Source organism: Papio anubis, chromosome 14 (genome assembly GCF_008728515.1).
Source record: "Papio anubis isolate 15944 chromosome 14, Panubis1.0, whole genome shotgun sequence".
NCBI lineage: Eukaryota > Metazoa > Chordata > Mammalia > Primates > Cercopithecidae > Papio > Papio anubis.
In genome coordinates this window covers 40,388,500-40,409,658 of record NC_044989.1, presented here as the reverse complement: position 1 = coordinate 40,409,658, position 21,159 = coordinate 40,388,500, and the positions used below count along the sequence as shown (strand labels likewise).

Genomic DNA, 21,159 nt, shown 5'->3' with positions numbered 1-21,159 from the left:
CTGTTTGTTTATCCAGCACTTAGACTCATCAGAGGGAGGGAGGCACTAGAGCATTCACATGGAATTCCTCCCCCACTTGAATATTTGTCAGGAAAAAAAATAGATTCAACTATAAATGTGCAGCAGAGTTGGTGCCTTCCCACTGTGAATGTATTTTCAAGTGCACGGACCAATCCACCACAAAGGAAAAATGCAATACCCTTCCAAAAATATACAGTGCTGATGTGATGTTGCATTCCTCTGTTGATTTTCCCAGAGCCAGGTTACAGGGCCATAGGCTCCATTTGAATGGATTTCTTAGTCTATAACAGAGGTAAAATTAAGCACAAAGCCATGATGTTACTTTTTTTTTTTTAAATACTAAACTTAGACTTGAGAAATCTTTCTTTTGTTTTTCTCCTTTTTGAGACAGGGTCTCACTTTGTCACCCAGGTTAGAGTGCAGTGGGGTGATCTCGGTCACTGTAACCTCTACCTCCTAGGCTCCAGTTATCCTCCCATCTCAGCTGTCAAGTAGGTGGGACCACAGACACTCACTACCACGCCCAGTTTTGTTGTTGTTGTTTGTATTTTTGGTAGAGACAGGTTTTATCATGTTGATCAGGCTGGAATTGAACTCCTGAGGCTCAAGCAATCCACCCACTTTGGCCTCCCAAAGTGCTGGGATTACACATCTGGTCATTATTTTCATGAATTGAAAATAGCTCTAGTAAGTTATGAATTAACTCAGTTAAAGGTGTAGGGGTTTCCTTAATATTCCATGCATCACAGCTATGTTATGTAGAAACTAAGGGCAATGAAATGAGCCTTCAATGTCTGTATTCCTGCTTTTACTGGACATTCAATAGGCACTCATATCCATGTTTGGTGAAGGAACGAATGAATGATTTGGCAGAACTAACTTGTATATCTCTGCAATGATCTCAGATTTAGGAAAATAATCTTAAGTATGGAATAAAGATGAAAGCCTCATTAACTTTGCTTTTATAAAAATGGAGATAGCAAAAAGTATACCTTGCATGTCAAGTTTCTCTCATCGGGCTAACTGCCCAGAGATAAAAATTTAGTCTCTTTTTATCTAAGCAAGTCTAGAAAGTCTTGAAGCACAAGTCATGGTTGTATTTGTATTCCTCTTTGGTTTCTTGTTATTTCTTGTAAGTATAGATACCATGTTTTAAAATCTCTGGGTTTTGGTTTGCTTCTGCCTGGATAGATAAGGCAATACCCATGAGTAAATGTTGAAAGAGGTGCCTAATGCAGAGAATTGGCAGCTGTTTTTATGACATTTGCAGACCTTTGACATTCAAAACGGTGATGTAGAGCTCACAAAGGGAGAGTTGAGTTGCTGGGTGCAACTATTGTTCTTGTTAGTGGATGGAGATTTATAATTATACCCTTGTCTGCTCAGAGCACATGCCATAGGGAGAAGCAGCATAAACACAGGCAGCATGGCAGGCAATCCAGGACAACAATGAGGTTACAAATTATACAAAGCGATTTCACCATTCACGAAAGAAGCCTTATTTGCAAATATGAAATGAAATGTGGACCTTTTATCTTTATGTTTTAGTTTGTTTTCCAAAATTATATTCACAACTAAGCAGGCTTACTTAAACATCTTTGATGTTTTCAGTCTGGCTTGTGGTAAAATTCTAGTGGACACATTTCTCCTCAATATTCTCATATTCATATTCTCTCTCATTCTGTGTGTGTTTCTTCCTCTCTCTCTCTCAAACACACACATCCTTCTCACTTAAATTGTAAGGCATTACCACTTTATATAACAATATATTTAGTCAAAATTGAAACATCATAGCCCCATTATATTTATTTTTTGCAGACCTGCCCTGAAGTTAGCAGCAAACTATAGGAAATAGATCAGATTATTGAGTGGAACACTGCTTGGATTAGGAATTATGCATAATATTTTCTATATTTTATCCCAGTATTCAACAACATAAACATATTGTTTTAGAATAAGAAAAAAACTTACATCTATTTTTCTGTCTGTTAATCAATCAATCTGGTCTTACTAGATTAGAACAAATAGGCAATGCTTATGGTGAAAAAGCTCATAGTCCTTACGGGCTATGGATGACAGGTCCCTCTGAAAGCCTGTGGGGTTCTTTTCTAAAGTAGAGGATTCAGGTGTCTGTCCCAGGCTCTGAATTGGGATTAGATGGACCACCTTCACACCCTTCCTTCCCTATTCTGTTGTGGTCTTCAGAATTGGAAAAGCAGAAAGGTTAATCACACCTCAAGGTTAGGGGAGGGCAAAGAAGAGGTCAAAGGGGAACAGGTATTTATGGTCACACATCAGGTACTTTGCTCATGTTGTGCTTTTTAAGACCTGTGAGGAAGGAACTTATTTATTATTTATTTTTCAATTTCAACTTTTATTTTTGATAGAGGGGGTACATGTGCGGGTTTATTGTATGATGCTGAGGTTTGAGGTGTGGATCTTGTCACTCAGGTAGTGAGTACAGTACTGATAAAGTAGTTTTTCAACCCATGCCCCCTATTCCAGGTAGTCCAGAGTATCTGTTGTTCCCATGTTTATGTCCATGTATGCTCAGTGATTATCTCCCATTTGTAAGTGAGAACATGTGGTATTTGGTTTTCTGTTGCTGTGTTAATTTGCCAAGGATTATGGCCTCCAGCTGCATCCATATCACTGCAAAAAAAACCATGATTTTGTTCTTTTTCATGGCTGTATAATATTCCATGGTATATATATACCACATTAGCTTTATCCAATCCACTGTTGATGGGCACCTGAGTTGATTCCATGCCTTTGCTATTGTGAATGGCACAGTGTTGAACATGCAAGTATGTGTGCCTTTTTGGTAGAATGATTTCTTTTCCTTTGGGTATATACCCAATAATGGGATTGCTGGGTTGCATAGGACCTCTGTTTTGAGTTCTTTAAAAATCAAGGAAGAAATTTATTATCTCTATTTTAAAAGTGACAAATATACATGTGGGTCACTTTTTTTTTGAGTCAGGGTATCATTCTATCACCCAGGCTGGAGTGCAGTGGCATGATCATGGTTCACTGCAGCCTTGAACTCCTAGGTGGGTTCATGCAATCCTCCTGCCTCAGCCTCCTAAGTAGCCGGGAGTACAGTCAGGAGCTACCATGCTCGACTTCACTTTTAAACTGGAAAAATGTGCTTGGTACATAGCGAATGCTCAAAAATATTTATGGAATGAATTATTCTAGTAATACAAATTTATATGGCTTTGCATAGCTTATATATCTGTATATTTACACAAAAAAGTGTTCATAAATGCACATTCGTGTCCAAACACGTGAACAATAGAGAGATAGCCCCTCTGGGACTTGTTGGATATAGCAGGAATTTTTTTATTTCTCTAATACTGCAGTGGAGTTTGATTCAAAAACTCTTCTTAACCAATCCAAATAATGTCATTTCCCAGCTGTGGTGTTGCACTGGGTCCAGTTCAAGTGCCAAAAGCTCAGGCGAGAGGAAGCCAAAACAATCACATCCTGAATGGTTAGAGTATTTTCTGCCCATCATCACTGTATGACACACCGTCTCAGGGGCCTTCTAGAGCCTGGGGAGTCCTCTGCTCCACCAGAGACTTGACTTGGCACAGAGCCTGCCACGTCGTCAGCCCTTAACAACAGTTACATAATAAGTACTCTCTGTATCTAAGGATAATCATTTCCCACTCATATTTTATAACTGTGAAGGCTTCCTTTCCCCCAAATATTATGCCATAACTATGTGCACAAAATGATATACTGGAGTCCCAATTCATCATCAGATAGTTTTAAGCTAAGCTCCATAGATGTTTCCCAGGCTCTTGACTTGGAGGTAAGCACTGGTTTCACAGTTGGCTTCATTATGAGCCTGGGACATTTGATTCGCATGACTTCAGATTACAGAAGAGGTGAAGCAATGGTTACAAATCAAGAAAACTTACTCTTCTTACATTAAGATATTACTTCAGTTTCCATGGGTAAAAGTAGTAATCTACATGCAATCAACATATTTAGTGAGGCGATACATACACTAAGGAGGATACTGAAATTTTATTTCATTTAGCAAATTGTACTTCACTCCTGTGACAATGTAAGTGGGGAATAAAAGTTCAGATATTCACATTCAGAATATGATTTCTTTCCTTTATGAAAGAATGTCCCAGTTTTAACTGGCAGCAGAAAGGGCTGTATTTCACAAGGCAGCATAGTGACTGTGCATGGGGGGAGGAGAGTCAGAAACCCAACCTCCAAAGCAGCCCTGCCACATTTACTTGTGTACCTCAGACAAATCACCTAAATTTTTTAGGCATTGGTTCCCTAATCTGTAAACGCAATGGGTTGAAATAGAGGTCCTTTATGTCTCTTAGCTCTTAAAACATTATAGCCCTAAATCTATTCACCTCATGTCAATAGAAAGCCCAAAGATGACAGAAATTAGGAAAAATCTCCAGATAACTCAGTGATCTTGGTGTGTGCCACTTAGACAGCTAATGGTCAAATATACTTCCATCAACAATAGGAGTTGTGATTGGACAATATTAAACACTAAAAAGCTAGAATTGGGGTACTGTGTTCACTTTTTAAATAAACCTACTTTATACCCCTTTTTGCATACTTGACATTTGCTGACTGTTGTTTCCTATTTAGATGAAGATTAGTATGGTATGATGTAGTCAGATTCTAGTTGGCAAATTTCACTAAATAATTTAGAAGCCTCCATAAATTTCTTTTTTTTTTCCTGCTACAATTTCATTAAAATTCATTTGGGGAACTACACTGCTTCAATAATAGAATTGTATCTTATGTTTTGGAACTGTTTCCATGACAACAATAACAGGTGCAAGTTCTCATATATGCTTATGTTCATTTCAAAGGTTACTGCAATTATCCCTGTAAAGGTAAATTTCACTGCAAATAACATCCAAGTACCTACATTGTTACTTTTAGGAGAAAATGGCTTCTATATATAATGATATACATTAATTTCCTCCAGATGAAAAAAATTATAAAAGTAAAATCCCTGAACAATACTTGAGTTAATTTATATAATAGAAACTCACACTTAACTTCATAATAGACTATACAGATTTAAGAAATATAAAAGACTGATTGCATAGCTCTAGATTGGGGAATATTGCCAGTAAGAAATAGAAGACAAAGTTGGACAGTAATGGAAAATTACTAGGACTGCTTGCACAGAGGCCATTCATTGTGAGGATGTAAGGTTAAATTCCCTTCCCTATCCTCCCCTAATCCCCAATCTCTTTGTGTAAATAGAGGCCATTCAAAAGGCACACCACTCTGTATAAACTTTGTTATCCCTTGAAAAAAAAAACTGGCACCATATTCCCATGCTCCATCTCTCTTAAAATAATACAATCTCTCTGTAATCAGAACATCTATGTGCCAACCAAAAGATGACACACCTACCTGTATGCCCCTGATTTCCTCTGCCTTCCATTACATCTCTACAACCTAGGTGCCCAGAGTTAAGAGTTTAAAAGAAGGCAGAGCACAAATTCTTTTTGAAATGTTCAAAGTCTCCTAAGGTTTTCCGTTTCCAAAGCTCCTTAACTAGATCCTGACAGTTTGTACTTTGACCTTCAGTGATCTACCACCAGTCCCAGGCCTTGCTTAATGTTTTGAACTGGACCCCATTATCTGCTAAAATCTTCCTGGTCTGCTTAATCTTTATAGGTGATACTTTGGAGGGTGGCTGTCCATTTCTCTCAAAATGGTTACATCTAGTGCCCCTCTTTTCACCCTCTCTTTTTTATTTTCTTTGAGTCCAGGTTGAACTTCCTGGCCTGTTTAATCTTAAGACACAGCCCATTCTATTAGATTCTTCATCTCAGAAACTTTATCTTACTCCTGTTTGCTCTCACACCTCCAGTTCCTAGTCGAGTACTTCCTATATTAGAGGTATTCCAGGCCAGTCCAGGGACCGCCGAGTTTGGTTCCAGTGGCCCTAACCTAGGCTAGATTCATTCAAATGAGAATGCTGAAATAAGAAAATAGGTTCCCAAAGTAAGTTGCTTATATAGGTGATTGTAAAGGTGGATGCTATTGATGTAGGTGTTGCTAGTTCTTAATGAAAAATACACACACCAGATGGCATCTTAACCTGTGGGGTTTGTCTTCCAAGTGAGATTTATGTGAAAGAGATGAGAAAATATAATTGTCCAAAGCTCAGGAGAGATCAGTGTAAGGAGATCTGCAGAATAATTCATTGTAAGACAAAGGTGAGAACACTCAACTCATGATAGATGAAAAACCCATTTGAAGTGAGTTCTGGAAGACAAGAATGAATAGTTCAACTCAAAGAAAATTAAAAAAGAGAGGGTGAAAAGACGGGGACTAGATGTAGCCATTTTGAGAGAAATGGGCAGCCACCCTCCAAAGTATCACCTATAAAGATTAAATGGGGAGATTTGAAATCCTGAGCAACCCTAAAGACCTGTAGATGTGGATCAGGTATATCCCCGAACAATTAGATGTGAATGCCAAAAGTGCAGTGAACATTTTCCATTTCTTACATATGCACATTTTCCATTTCTTACATATGCACATTTTCCATGTCTAATATATGTGCATGTCTAATATACATATATTACACTCTTCAGAATTTAACTCCATTTTACTTCTATACTTGTCATGGCACTTTTTTCAGTTCAGAAAATAATTGTGCCAAGAACCAGCACCCCTCTTGTGGAAGTGGCATTTCTCAGTCTTCTGGAAACTGAGCATTCCTTATCTTATACCCTAAGACAAAGCAGGCCAGGGAGAATGTAGAAGCAATGAGTCCAGTTCCGAGAATCAAGCAAGGCCTAGGAGAAGTGGCAGGTCACTAAATACTGGGCTTCATTTCCAACCTACCGCTTGGTTTGATGATAAAGTCTGGACACTTGACTGTGCATCACACAAAACAGACTTGTTTCAAACCATACCATTTATGCTTTCCACACGGATGGCAGCAGATATCTGCATGTGGAGAACTCCCTCCCATATTAGGCAAGTTTTCAAAAAATGACAAAGTGGATCTTTTAAATGTAGAGTGAAGAGAACCACCATAGTAATCTGTTTATGAAAGTACATTTTTTGTTCTTGTAAGCTGTAAGTAAATATGGTATAGAACAGAACTGGATTTGCTTCCAACATTTTGCATTAAATTTTATATGAGTATCTATATATGTTCATTAATTCTATATGATAATTTATAGTTTTAAAGAAAAGCTGATCACATCGTAGCATTTGTATTCTTTGAACCATTTCTAATTTGCACACATCTATCATGTATATCCTTTATAGTGACTAAGAGTTAAAGTAGAAAGTCATAATTGTCTCACTTGTTGAATGAAGATTGTGAAACAGGTGAAGGCAAGTGTTTATTTTGTTTTACCTTGTGGATCTAAGCAGCATTTCTCACTTGAGCCGAGGTGCACCGTGTGGCTGTGATAATGAAAGCCATCCTCTGGGCTGCTTATAAAGAAGCACTGATGGAATTAGAATGAGGTAGTAAAGGTCACAGCATTCTAGGAAGTGTTAAAGGGATGAAAAAAGTGATAACAGCGAGAAGCTTATGTGTGTGGCACAGGCTTTGTTTGGAGCCAAGGATTTCTATAAACAAAAGTAGGGGAAGACAAGACACACCTAGTAAAACTAAAATCTTTAGAGGAACCTATAATGTTTCTGGACTAGCGGGACCTTCCTGTCATCCAGTACTCTTATCATCATAGGATGGCTTGTCTTTCAGCCTGGAGTCTAAGAAGAAGCTCCCAAGTGGGGATCTAGAGATGGATTGTAGCCCTCGCTCTGATGATGCCAGCTCTGGAACCTGTAACCAATCAGTTCTTTCTTCAGTTTCAAATTTGAATAATAAGAGTTCTGGTTTAGTTGATGTCTAAGATTTTTCACAGAACAACAACATAAAAGATATGTGATTCCATCAAATAAGATATGAACTTCTTTAGATTTTGCTACTGTTGTTATAATCATCAGTAACTAGACTTAGGTTAACCTACATACTTTTGCCTAATACATTTTTACATGTGCATAACCGTTTTTTAAAGAACCAAACACACAACACAAGGAGGCAAAACGTAAGGTATAAGATATAGCACACAAATCTTGCCAGGCTAGTTCTAGAAGCATCTCTAGAAAAGTATAGTTGTTTGGTTATGCTGGAAGGATCATAATGAACCTTTCCAGGAAAGGATGGAACGTGGAGATGATACACACTAACAACACTGATGCGGTGTTGTGAAAATATGGAGAGCTATAAGGACTTATTTAGGAGATTTGCCATTGGAGAGCCTTGCAAACAATATCAACTTTTGACTGACTGAATGAATAACGTTTTGCAGCTGCACAGATAACACAGAAGAGAGTTTAATACCAAGGACAAGTTCTATTCAGCTTTGAAAAGAATTAAGGAGATTCTCTAACAACAGATTTTTTGAAGTGTTTTCTCTAATTAATTCCCAAGTTGTGATTGGTATCTGTAATTACAAATACATTTATTTATAGGAAAATATATTTCTGTTGAACAGTAGCATTTTCATTTTATCATTACAATTGTGAAAATAGTATTCATGCAACTTAGTAGGGTCAGGTCATTCAGTATCTCTAATTGGTACCTTTTCCACTCAAGTTTCATCCCTTTGTTAAGGAACCAATTCAATTCACATGTGATCAGCAGCCAGGTAAACAGCTTTTAGGGCCATGGTCAAAATGAAAGCTAGAAATCAGTTCAGCTTTATGGTTATGGTTATTAGATTATGTATAAAATAAATATAATTTGCTAGCATGTGAACATTTTGGCACTGCATGTAACCATTATGAAATTAACCATAATGATGGCTTGAGTGTGTGAAAAGATTATGCTTGCTTTTCCTTTCTTATGGTTAATAAAAGCAGGCAATTTAGCAAAATATGTTATTTGCAAGAAGAACTGTAAAGTGAACACCTTCCATATAATCAAAACATTCTGCAAATTCCTTTAACAGTAAGTATAGCTTGATTCCACCCTACTCCACCCCTGACACCTCACCTTGGATTGGTGATAAAGTCTAGCGACTTGACTGTGCATCAAAGCAGGTTAATTTTAAACTGCTTTGAGGCTCGCCTACCATTTCTGCGTCCAACATAGATGGCAGCAGATATCTGCATGGAAAAGCTCCCAGCCACCCAAACCTTTAATGAGGACTAGAATATGGCAATAATGGAGTTGGCCCACAACGAAGACCTAGGGGTCTTTCATTAAATGAAGTTCAGTGATGCCAACACAAGACTGCCTATGCCAGGTCCCACAGCAGGGCTTTTGCCACTGTGGGATTTTGGCTGCAGCCGTTGGCTTCTGCTGTTGAATTCCCCAGCTTTGTTTCATAGACAGCTGCAGCTGCCTCCAGTTGGCTTTAATTCCAATGTCATGCCAATGTAGACAGCAGCATTTCCGCATCTTGTAGCCCTAAACATGAAAACTAAATGTATCTATGCTGCTTTAAGTATAAGAATTCTCACATAAGCGTATTTGATTCTTGTGGTGTGTATGTGATCTTTGCATAGGCATATTTAAAGCTAATGTCTACTGCAGGAAGGTAAAATTATTATGTATATGATGTCAAAGCTTGGGTAACCTTTACACTGCGATGAAAATATATGGGATGACTGACTTTCATAATTCTGTATTCAATAGCAGTGGACAGGACTTTGTCAAGACAAATTGTTTTTTAATTAATAAATAATTGCATTAGAAAAAAGTAAATTTAAGCCCACATGATAAATAATGTCATTACATTTCCACTTGTGGATATTCATTCGTCAGCACGATCTGAATTTTATGTATGTAAAACATGGGTAGTAACCATTTCTAGACTTGAAGCCCTTTGAAGACAGGGAGTAGCTCATTGTTCTCTGAGTTTCTCCTAAGATACAGGAAAAAACTGAATCTAAACAACACAACGAACTTGTTGGTCATAATATATAGCACTGTGCTGTCATTGTTTGTTTAGTACCTTAGTCCTGGGCATATGATTAGAGACAAAAAGGCACAACCCCTAATTCCAAAGAACCTCATCAAGGAGATTTATTATTATTATTAAACTTTTAAGTTTAGGGGTACAAATGCAGGTTTGTTACATAGATAAACTTGTGTCATGGGGATTTGTTATACAGATTATTGCATCACCTGGGTATTAAGCCTATTATCAATTTCTTTCCTGATGCTCTCCCTCCTCCCACCCTCCACCAGACCCCAGTGTGTGTTGTTTCCCTCTGTGTTCTCATCATTTAACTGCCACTTATAAGTCAGAACGTCGTATTTGGTTTTCGGTTCCTGTGTCAGTTTGCTAAGGATAATGACCTCCAGCTCTCCCATGTCCCTGCAAAGGATGTGATTATTTGCAAAGGCTATGACTAGGGTATAAAGAAAGGAAAACAGAACACCCTGTGAGATCAGAGTATAGTACTCATTCAACCGCAAGCTGGAGTGGTGAGAAAGAAAAACAGTAGGGAAGATATTCTATTCTAGATAGGGCCCCTGTTTTCTAGTTGCAAATAATTTTGCTGTGGAGACTGTATTAACCCACAAAACAAGGAACTGTAAAGAAGCACAAACTTAAATGTTGAATTTTAAATAGGAGTTCCTTGTTATATAAAGAGTTCAAAGAAAAGATCAGAACTTTTGACACCCAGCCAGAATAATCGAGAAAATCCCCTGGAGAAAGAGGGTCTGGAAGTATTACTGTCCACTGCCCCATTTAAAACTTGATGGTGAGCCCCATCACGTAATGTCCCTGTTGTTAAAATGTCTCTTAGTTGTGATCATTTTCTAGCTCTGTGTTTTTCAAGAAAGCTATTTTGACATAGAACAGTATTAGTTTTGACCACATGTTTTATTATAGCTCCAGGCCATTACATTAGCAGTGTTACTACACTTGCCTTCTATTAATAGATGCTCATTAGTGGCACTTCCATTAACTAATTTCGGGATTATACTAAAAGCTACCAAGTAATCTTTTAGATCATTCATTAGCAGTTGGATGCCTGCATTTGCTACTCTTACAGACATTCAAGTGTGTACACATTAGTCAAAGATGCTTCCACTTCATCTCTGAAGGAAACAAAATGTAAGTCTGTCTAATACCTACACTGTGGGCTCTTCTCTCCTGCCCCTAGAGTGGAGGGGAGCAAGGTGGAAGAATCCAGACCCTTTCCAGAATCCTGAGTGACTGTAGTTCCCTCCTTTGTAGAAGAAGGATTTAGAGGCAAGATCTTACAGATCTGTAAGATCTGTGTACAGAAGCCAGATTATTCTCAAGTACCTTGGCATTCTAGACTTTCCCAGTGCCTAAGCAGATGCATGATTCCTGCATACAGTCTATACATTTCCAAGCCTTCATTATTGTTTCTTATGGACCACAATGCTGACCCTAGAAATCATGGAAGTTTGCAGCACAATGAATATACATGCCATGTAAGGCATCCAAACCTCTAGCCTCTCTTGAGCCTTGGAGCATTATGTAATTACAGAGAAGTTGCACAAATCCAGCAAGGCTCAGTTTGAGCAATCACACGGCAATAATGGAGCCAGACCAATTTGCCATCCTTTGCCCTTCCCATTGCCCAGCAGGCTCCCCTGTGCTTGTGAAGTAGCTGTCATAGCAAGACCCGACTTTTAGAGGGAAAGCAATAAAACCAACTGTCATCTCATGTAATGTAAAATAGGTAAGTTATCCAGACTAATTGGAAGCAAAGCTGGCTTGAGAATTCATCATAAGCCTGTGTGGAAAAAAGTATTGTTTACCATCTTATTTGCTTGCTTGCTAAGCTAGTAGAGCTCACCAATTATGTAAAAGCATCAGAATTGTCTGCAAAGCAATGTATAAATAGAGCAACTCTAACGCTGAAGCTTGCCATTCAAGTGATAAACATACTTGTCTGTGTCTAGCAGCTCATAAAATTACACCAGAGGAATCTGTTTATCCAAGTGAGGCCAAGGTAAAGTGTGATGCTTAAGTTATGGTGTCACCAAAAGGCAACTTTGGGAGGGGCTTTCACCTCCCCATCTGTTTCCATCAGCTACCCCAACCCCCACTGGAACACTGTCTAAGAAAAAATAAAGGATTTAATAGACATAGGCAAGCGCAGCTTTAAGATTAAGTTCCCTGTTTTAACCTGATTTCCATCCTGAGCCCTTTACACAGAAATTAGGCATCCTTTATTGGGTGCAAGAGAGATTCTGCAAGATTCATTATAGTCTTTAACTCCATCCCACCTCTAGTGCCTTTTCCCCAGTCACCACATTCTTTTGTTTAAAGAAAAAAAGAAAGAAGAGAATAGGACAAATGCCATTGTCTAGCCAAGAGAAACTATTAGTAGCCATTAATATGGTAAAAAGAACTAGCACATAGATGAGTACCCACTGTGTGCCAAATACTATTTTAAATACCTTATGTATACTTCCTTATTGAATATTCAAATTCAATGTGAGATACTTTATCATTTTATGGAAATGAAAGCTTAGCAAGGTAGTATGCCCACAGTCACATGACTAGCCAGAATTAAAGCCACTGGTATGCAAACTCCTATGCTGTTTGCTGTATACCCTGCTGACAGTAAGTAGATTCCTTGGTTTCTTTTGGACCAGTCACTCAGAGGATAAAGTGGGATACAGTTGGAAATCCTATAGTTACTCAAAACCTAAGACTTCAACCCTTCAGGAAAGTTGTTGTGTTAAATAGAAAAACTAAGAAACCAGAAATGATAGGTCCGAGTTCTATCCCTTGATCAGTCAAACATGAATTTTACTCTCACCTTCTACGGAAGATGAGACAGTATTCCTACTTCAGGAGTTGTAAAAATTAAGCAAATCTCAAGCCTGATAATAAGTATCTGTTCATATCCTTTGCCCACTTTTTGATGGGGTTGTTTTTTTCTTATAAATTTGTTTAAGTTGTTTGTTTGTAGATTCTGGATATTAGCCCTTTGTCAGATGGACAGATTGCAACTCATCTTCCGCAGAAGATGGGGCAATATTCCTACTTGAGTTGTAAAACTTAAGCAAATTTTAAGCCTAATAACTCAGAATCACTTGTGCAGCTTTAAAAATGTCACTTGCCTAGCTCTAACTCAAAGCCTAAGGAATCAGTTTGTCTAGTGGGTGATGGGTTGAAGTAGGTAGGCAATTATGTGTTTCTTTCATTTCCATGGATGATGGAGCTGCAGAGCCATGGTAACCATGGATCAGATGAGGTACGTGAACCTCAAGCCACTTAGCATAGTGCCAAGAACACATTAAATCATTCTTACTCTCCAGCTATGACGTCTGTGTTATCTCCCTGGTATTCTGCCTCTTTTCTCACAAAATGATGGAAATGTATCGCTTGGGAACCTCCAGTTCTAAATAGTGTAATAATTAGGGGCTTTGGGGATGACCAGATTCCAAGAAAATCTTATGAGAGACAAAGTACATTGTTGGCCTCTCTGACTCTGCCTCTTGAAGCCTTTTAATAGGGCCTCTGTCTTTTCAAACCTCCCCAGGACTCCAACCCATACCAGACAGCCTCATCTCATCCCAAGCATATACCTTTGCTATTCAATTAAAAGAGTATGGTTTTAAATATAGCATAGTATTAAAAGAGGTTTGCCCTGTTTCTGTAACCATCAGAATCACTTATGCTAAGTAATTGGCTAAAGTAATCCACCTCACTAGACAATTAGCTATCATTTCCCTGCCGAATAATATCATGTATGAGTCCCTACGAAGTGAAAATTCCAGGCCTTTTAATATAGCTGTGGTGGATGTAGTCATGGCTACACCATGCTGGGCCCACATCACTTACATAGCTACTTATGTCATTTTAGGGCAAGGTCTGCTCTGATTTTTGGAGGCTCCTCCTGCTTTGTCTCTCACGGTTACAGAAACAGGGCAAACCTCTTGCTTATCCTCCCCAACTTCTCCTATTATAAATTAGAACATGATCACTTCTAATACACTGACAATCCAGCAGATTAGGGAAAAAGCAGTTCTTGTGATTAAAAAAAAAAAAAAAAAAAACAGTTACTTAATTGAAGTGAATCAGATATTTGTCATTTGTATGTGTGACTTACTGCTTTCTGTTTGCTGTCCTGAGCCCAACATCTAGTATTGTGATATTGTGACATAGTTTTCAACAGAGCACGAGAAACTAGTTGCAAATTGGTCTTTTTTACCCACTAGTGATTTCCAAAACCTAGGGAGAAAGAAAAAGAGGTAGAAGAGAGTTTTAATATTTCCCCTGGAAAAGAAATCATCCAAATAGCAATGACTAATACTTAAGACACTCAGACTTTAAATATATATATATATACACACACACACACACACATATATATACTTTAAGTTCTGGGATGCATGTGCACTACATGCAAGTTCATTACATAGGAATACATGTGCTATGGTGGTTTGCTCTACTCATCAACCCGTCATCTACATTAGGTATTTCCCCTAATGCTATCCCTCCCTTAGTCCCCCACCCCCTGATAGGCCCTGGTGTGTGATGTTCCCCTCCCTGTGTCCATGTGTTCTCAATGTTCAACTCCCACTTATGCGTGAGAACATGTGGTATTTGGTTTTCTGTTCCTGTGTTAGTTTGCTGAGAATGGTGGTTTCCAGCTTCATCCATGTCCCTGCAAGGGACATGAACTCATCCTTTTTTATGGCTGCATAGTATTCCGTGGTGTATATGTGCCATATTTTCTTAATCCAGTCTATCATTGATGGACATTTGGGTTGGTTCCAACTCTTTGCTATTGTGAATAGTGCCACAATAAACATACATGTGTATGTGTCTTTATAGTAGCATGATTTATAATCCTTTGGGTATATAACCACTAAAGGGATTGCTACGTCAAATGGTATTTCTAGTTCTAGATCCTTGAGGAATCGCCACACTTTCTTCAATAATGGTTGAACTAATTTGCACTCCTACCAACAGTGTAAAAGGGTTCCTATTTCTCCACATCCTCTCTAGCATCTGTTGTTCCCTGACTTTTTAATGATCACCATTCTAACTGGCATGAGATAGTATCTCATTGTGGCTTTGATTTGCATTTCTCTAATGACAAGTGATGATTAGCTTTTTTTATGTTTATTGGCTGCATAAATGTCTTCTTTGAGAGGTGTCTGTTCATATCCTTTGCCCACTTTTTGATGGGGCTGTTTTTTTTCTTGTAAATTTAAGTTCTTTGTAGATTCTAGATATTAGCCTTTTGTCAGATGGATAGATTGCAGTTATTTTCTCCCATTCTCTAGGTTGCCTGTTCACTCTGATAATAGCTTTTTACTGTGCAGAAGCTCCTTAATTATATCCCATTTGTCAATTTTGGCTTTTGTTGCCATTGCTTTTGGTGTTTTAGTCATGAAGTATTTGCTCATACCTATGTCCTGAATGGTATTGCCTAGGTTTTCTTCTAGGGTTTTATGGTTTTAGGTCTTATGTTGAAGTCTTCACTCCATCTTGAGTTAGTTTTTGTATAAGGTCTAAGGAAGGAGTCCAGTTTCAGTTTTCTGCATATGGCTAGGCAGTTTTCCTAACACCATTTATTAAATAGGGAGTAATTTCCCCATTACTTGTTTTGGTCAGGTTTGTCAAAGATCAGATGGTTGTAGATATGTGGTATTATTTCTGAGGCGTCTGTTCTGTTCCCTTAGTCTAGATATCTGTTTTGGTACCAGTACCATGCTGTTTTGGTTACTGTAGCCTTGTAGTATAGTTTGAAGTCAGGTAGCATGATGCCTCCAGCTTTGTTATTTTGGCTTAGGATTGTCTTGGCTATGTGGGCTCTTTTTTGGTTCCATATGAAATTTAAAGTAGTTTTTTTCTAATTCTGTGAAGAAAGTCAATGGTAGCTTGATGGGGATAACATTGAATCTATAAATTACTTTGGGTGGTATGGCCATTTTCATGATATTGATTATTCCTATCCATGAGCATGGAATGTTCTTCCATTTGTTTGTGTCCTCTCTTATTTGCTTGAGCAGTGGAGTTCTCCTTGAAGAGGTCCTTCACATCCCTTGTAAGTTTTATTTCTAGGTATTTTATTATCTTTGTAGCAATTGTGATGGGAGTTCACTCATGATTTGGCTTTCTTTTTGTCAATTGCTGCTATATAGGAAGGCTTGTGATTTTTGCACATTGATTTTGTATCCTGAGACTTTGCTGAAGTTGTTTATCAGCTTAAGGAGATTTGGCTGAGACTGTGGGGTTTTCTAAATATACAATCATGTCATCTGCAAACAGAGACAATTTGACTTCCTCTCTTCCTATTTGAACACCCTTTATTTCTTTCTCTTGCCTCATTGCCCTGGCCAGAACTTCCAATACTATGTTGAATAGGAGTGGTGAGAGGAGTGTATCATTGTCTTGTGCTGGTTTTCAAAGGGAATGCTTCCAGCTTTTGCCCATTCAGTATGATATTGGCTGTGGGTTTGTCATAAATAGCTCTTATGATTTTGAGATACGTTCCATCAATACCTAGTTTATTGAGATTTATTGAGAATTTTTAGCATGAAGAGGTGTTCAATTTTATCAAAGGCCTTTTCTTCATCTCTTGAGATAATCTTTTTTTTTTTTGTCATTGGTTCTGTATATGTATTTGTGTAAGTTGAACCACCCTTGTATCCCTTGAAGCTGACTTGATTGTGGTGGATAGGGTTTTTGATGTGCTGCTGGATTCGGGTTGCCAGTATTTTATTGAGAATTTTCGCATCAATGTTCATCAGGGATATTGGCCTGAAATTGTCTTTTTTTGTTGTTGTGTCTCTGCCAGGTTTTGGTATCAGGGTGATGCTGGCCTCATAAAATGAGTTAGGGAGGAGTCCCTCTTTTTCTGTTGTTTGGAATAGTTTCAGAAGGAATGGTACCAGCTCCTCTTTGTACCTCTGGTATAATTCAGCTGTGAATCCTTCTGGTCCTGGGCTGTTTTTGGTTGATAGAACTTTTTTTTGTTTTAACAAAAATTTAACTATTAAGAAGTGGGCTTTTACTAAGCTCTTTTTCTTCCTCATCTAGTCTGAACCTGTGGCAATCTTGCATCATTCTGTAAGCATCAAGCAGCCTGTCAGGAAAAGGATGAACAAAAAAGAACTAGAAAGAGCGAGACAAACACAGAGAGCTCCAAGCCAAGAAGACTTTTCACCGCCCCCACATCCATGCCCTAAAATAGACATAAAACTGCACATGCTTATAATTCATTGGCCAGGTTAAGAGTTAGCAGAAATTAATAGCTGAGTGCTTCTTTCTTAATGGAACTACTGCTTTGTCAGGAAAATAAAACAGAAAAACTGCAAAATTAAACTAGTCTCCAGATCAGCTGGCTAGCAAGTGGCAAACAGAGTGCACAGAGATCTGTGCCCAAAGGCTGCTCAATTTAGGACCTTCCCAACAAGCACCCAAATGGTGATGATGGCTAAGCATTGAGCTTAAACATGACTCACTAATGACCTCCTTTAAAAATAGTGCTGTTCTTCTCTTGCACAAGAGGTGAAAGAGCCAAGTCAGAGATGTCTCAGCTGTCAGAGTTGGCACTCCCATGGAAGCCCAGATAGCTGTAATTTATTTTTTCTCTTTTTTCTTTCCACTTTCTTCTTCTCTCTACTGTTTGCCTCCTGCTTCTTCCTCTCATCTTTCTCCTCTTCCTTTGTTTCTTTTTCTTAAAAAAAAAAAAAAAAAAAAAAAAGTCTATTCTGTTTTAGTAAAAATTATTCTCCTTTTCATGCCCATTGCTAGCCAGCTGAAAGGTCACAGGTTCACGGATATAACAAGAGCCAAGAAACTCTGGGCTCATTGACCTGAGATAAAAATTATACATAAGAAATGGAGATCTATCAATCTCAGATAAGAAAAAATCTTATTTACTTGGCATAATTTCAGTCAAATTTTGCCCTAACCAAATGTTGGCAGAAAGATACATTGGTTTTCTTAAAAAAAAAAAATCCTATAGTAGGGAGGCTCTATTGGAGCTAAATCACATTTTTCAAACAATCTCATGCATAGCAAACAAATCACATCTCTCTCATCAACTAGGAACTGCTAATTAAGATACTGATTTTATTCTTTTCTATTTCTCAAACTTAAAAATCATAATTGCTATAAATCGAAGTATTTCAAAACACCTTTGCTTGTTTGATTGGCTAACAATTTATTAGAATAAAAGTCTGAAGAGAAGAATAAAACATAATTGTAATGCCTGAGGCCTTTTAAAAGATGTTGAGAAATTTTCTTATATACCAGATAGTATCACTGAAGGAAACCACATGGGTATATTTTGACTTCATTTCTATTTCTCTTGCCCTGAAATTCTCTACCACATTGAGTTAGGCAGAAAATATCTAATGTCTTCAATGAGCTCTTAAGGGTTGATGAGAAAATGAAGAAAATCTTGACAATATTTTGAACTGTTTTGAAAGAACTCCCTGCAATTCTGTCCATAGCAAACTTTGCCATGTGCTGACAGTAGGGATAAGGCAATTGCCACAATTACTCCTTGTAAACCTCAGCCAGTTTCTAAATTTTAGTTTCTGAATTTTAATTCCATGTAAAAAGCCTGCAAGGTCAAGCAAGAGCGGTGCTTCTCCACTTTCCCTTTCTCCTTGTTCTCAATGGTTCTCTGTGAACTCACACCTCTAAAGATTACTTTCCGTGACCCAACTCCTCTCCAGCATCCCAATTGAAAGGGGCACATAAATTGGGTTCCCCCAAATTAGGAGAATCCTACATGCAGTCTTCCCTGCTTAACTTCTCCAACAAAGATCTTTATGAATATGGAGATTATGTCAGACCAAGGAGGCCAATCAAGGGTTGTATGTAGAAATAGGATTTGACTTTGAGTGTTACAGAGGGAAAGCCCAGTTTCCTGTGAAGCACTAGCTGATCCTGCTTTCGAAGTTAAAACTTTAGTGTAAGTTAAAAAAAGCACTCGGGGGTAACTCCCTGCCACAAAAGTTGGGCACACAGCCAGGGCACTGTGCTATTAGCCTCGGGGTGAGCCAAGATTCCCAGAACACACGAGTCAGCATTTTTCATCCAACAATGGGGGTGTCCTGCTGAAATCTAAAATAGAAGAAACAGGTCTACCAATGTCTGCAAGCAAGGAAGTTAATTTTTTTTTCCCCAGAAGAATGTTTTCATCTTTCATAAAGCATTATGGTCACTAGATAAATGTAATCATTTATAATCAGAAAAGTACATAAGCTAAGGTCTATGATATGCTTCCTTTTTTTCCCCTTTGTTCAATATACGATAATATTAGGTTGGTGCAAAATTAATTGCAGTTTTTGCCATTAAAAGTGGGCCATATTAAAAGTAATGGCAAAATATTAAAAGTAAAAGTAATCGTAAAAAACACAATTTTGTACCAATCAAATATGTAATGGTAATTTTAACCTACTTGGTCATATCAAATTTTTTGTCATTTAAAAACAGTCTTTGTAGCTGCCTAATTTTATTCAAAAATGCTGTGCCTAATTTATTGCCATTCCCTTCTTCATAATACAGTAATTCCATGCAATTTGTAATGAGTTTATCAAAGCAAAGCACAGCTAGCAACAGGAAATGGGACAATCTTATGTAAGCCTAGCAGTTCAGGTGCCCTAATAGGTAGCAGGAAGAATAAATACTGATAAAGTGAAACTTAGATCCAATTCGTTCTTAGCTGAAACTTTCACTAATAACAATGCCAGTGTTACAGTTAGATTTGCAAACTAACTGTAAGAAGTTGAAATACAACCTCCCATAGTATTCTGAAGGCTCTGTCTCTTTACTACCCCAGTGAGACAAATTAATCGTTCCCTTTCTCTTAATATTGGTCCTGTAGGTCTGGATACAAACGCATGCCTTCACACAATCTGTTTACCATAGCTATTTTATCTCACAATACAGAAATGTTTGCAGCCAGATCAAATCTAAGAGAAGTATATGGTTACTTAACAATATTTTTCACTTTCTAACCCTAGTTCTGTTGCCATGCAGGTATGATTTAGATTGACTTATCAATTAAATTATGTAACTACTTGAAATTAACATTATGTGTGTCAATGTTGTGATTACAATCTTCAAACTAGTGGTTTCACAGACTGACAGATGGGATAATTTTAGAAAAGCCTTACCTTCTTATTCTATTGAATATGGCTTCTACTCATTGTCTAGGGTAGAGGTTGACATTACAGTTCACTCTAAAGTAGGAATCCTCTGAGCTCACAAGAACACCAAAAGCCACATTAGGAAGCCTCCCAAAAGATGACATCTGTTGTGTTGCCTACAAAACAACAAAAAGAAAACCTTGTGTGTAGAGAAGAGAAGCATCCAAGAAACTATACGGGACAGAGGAGAAGCCTAATAAAACCTGAAGCCCAAAGGAAAGATTCAGGTCAAGAAATAAAATGCACCTGACTTCAAATTATACTATAAGGCTACAGTAACCAAAACAGCATGGTACTGGTACCAAAACAGATATATACACCAATGGAACACAACAGAGACCTCAGAAATAATACCACACATCTACAGCCATCAGATCTTTGACAAACCTGCCAGAAACAAGCAATGGGGAAATGATCTCCTATTCAATAAATGGTGCTGGAAAAACTGGTTAGCCATAGGCAGAAAACTGAAACTGGACCCCTTCTTTACACCTGATACAAAAATTAACTCAAGATGGATTAAAGACTTAAATGTAAGACCCCAAACCATAAAAACCCTAGAAGGAAACCTAAGCAATATCTAGGCATGGGCAAAGACTTCATGATGAAAATGCCAAAAGCAATGGCAACAAAAGCCAAATTGACAAATGGGATCTAATTAAACTAAAGAGCTTCTGCATAACGAAAGAAACTATTATCAGAGTGAACAGGCAACCTACAGAATGGGAGAAAATTTTCACAATCTACCCATCTGACAAAGGGTTAATATCTAGACTCTACAAGGAACTTAAACAAATTTACAAGACAAAAATAACCCCATCAAAAAGTGGGCAAAGGATCTGAACAGACACATCTCTAAAGAAGACATTCATGCAGCCAACAAAAATATGAAAAGCTCAACATCACTGGTCATTAGAGAAATGCAAATCAAAACCACAATGAGATTCCATCTCATGCCAGTCAGAATGGCA

General features: G+C 37.9%; 1 protein-coding gene across 30 annotated transcripts in view; it reads left to right on the top strand.

Annotated features, from left to right (window-relative positions):
- The window catches only part of SLC8A1 (solute carrier family 8 member A1), a 386,709-nt gene that overhangs the window by 262,945 nt on the left and 102,605 nt on the right, over positions 1–21,159 (top strand). The gene's annotated exons all lie outside the window — the stretch shown is intronic.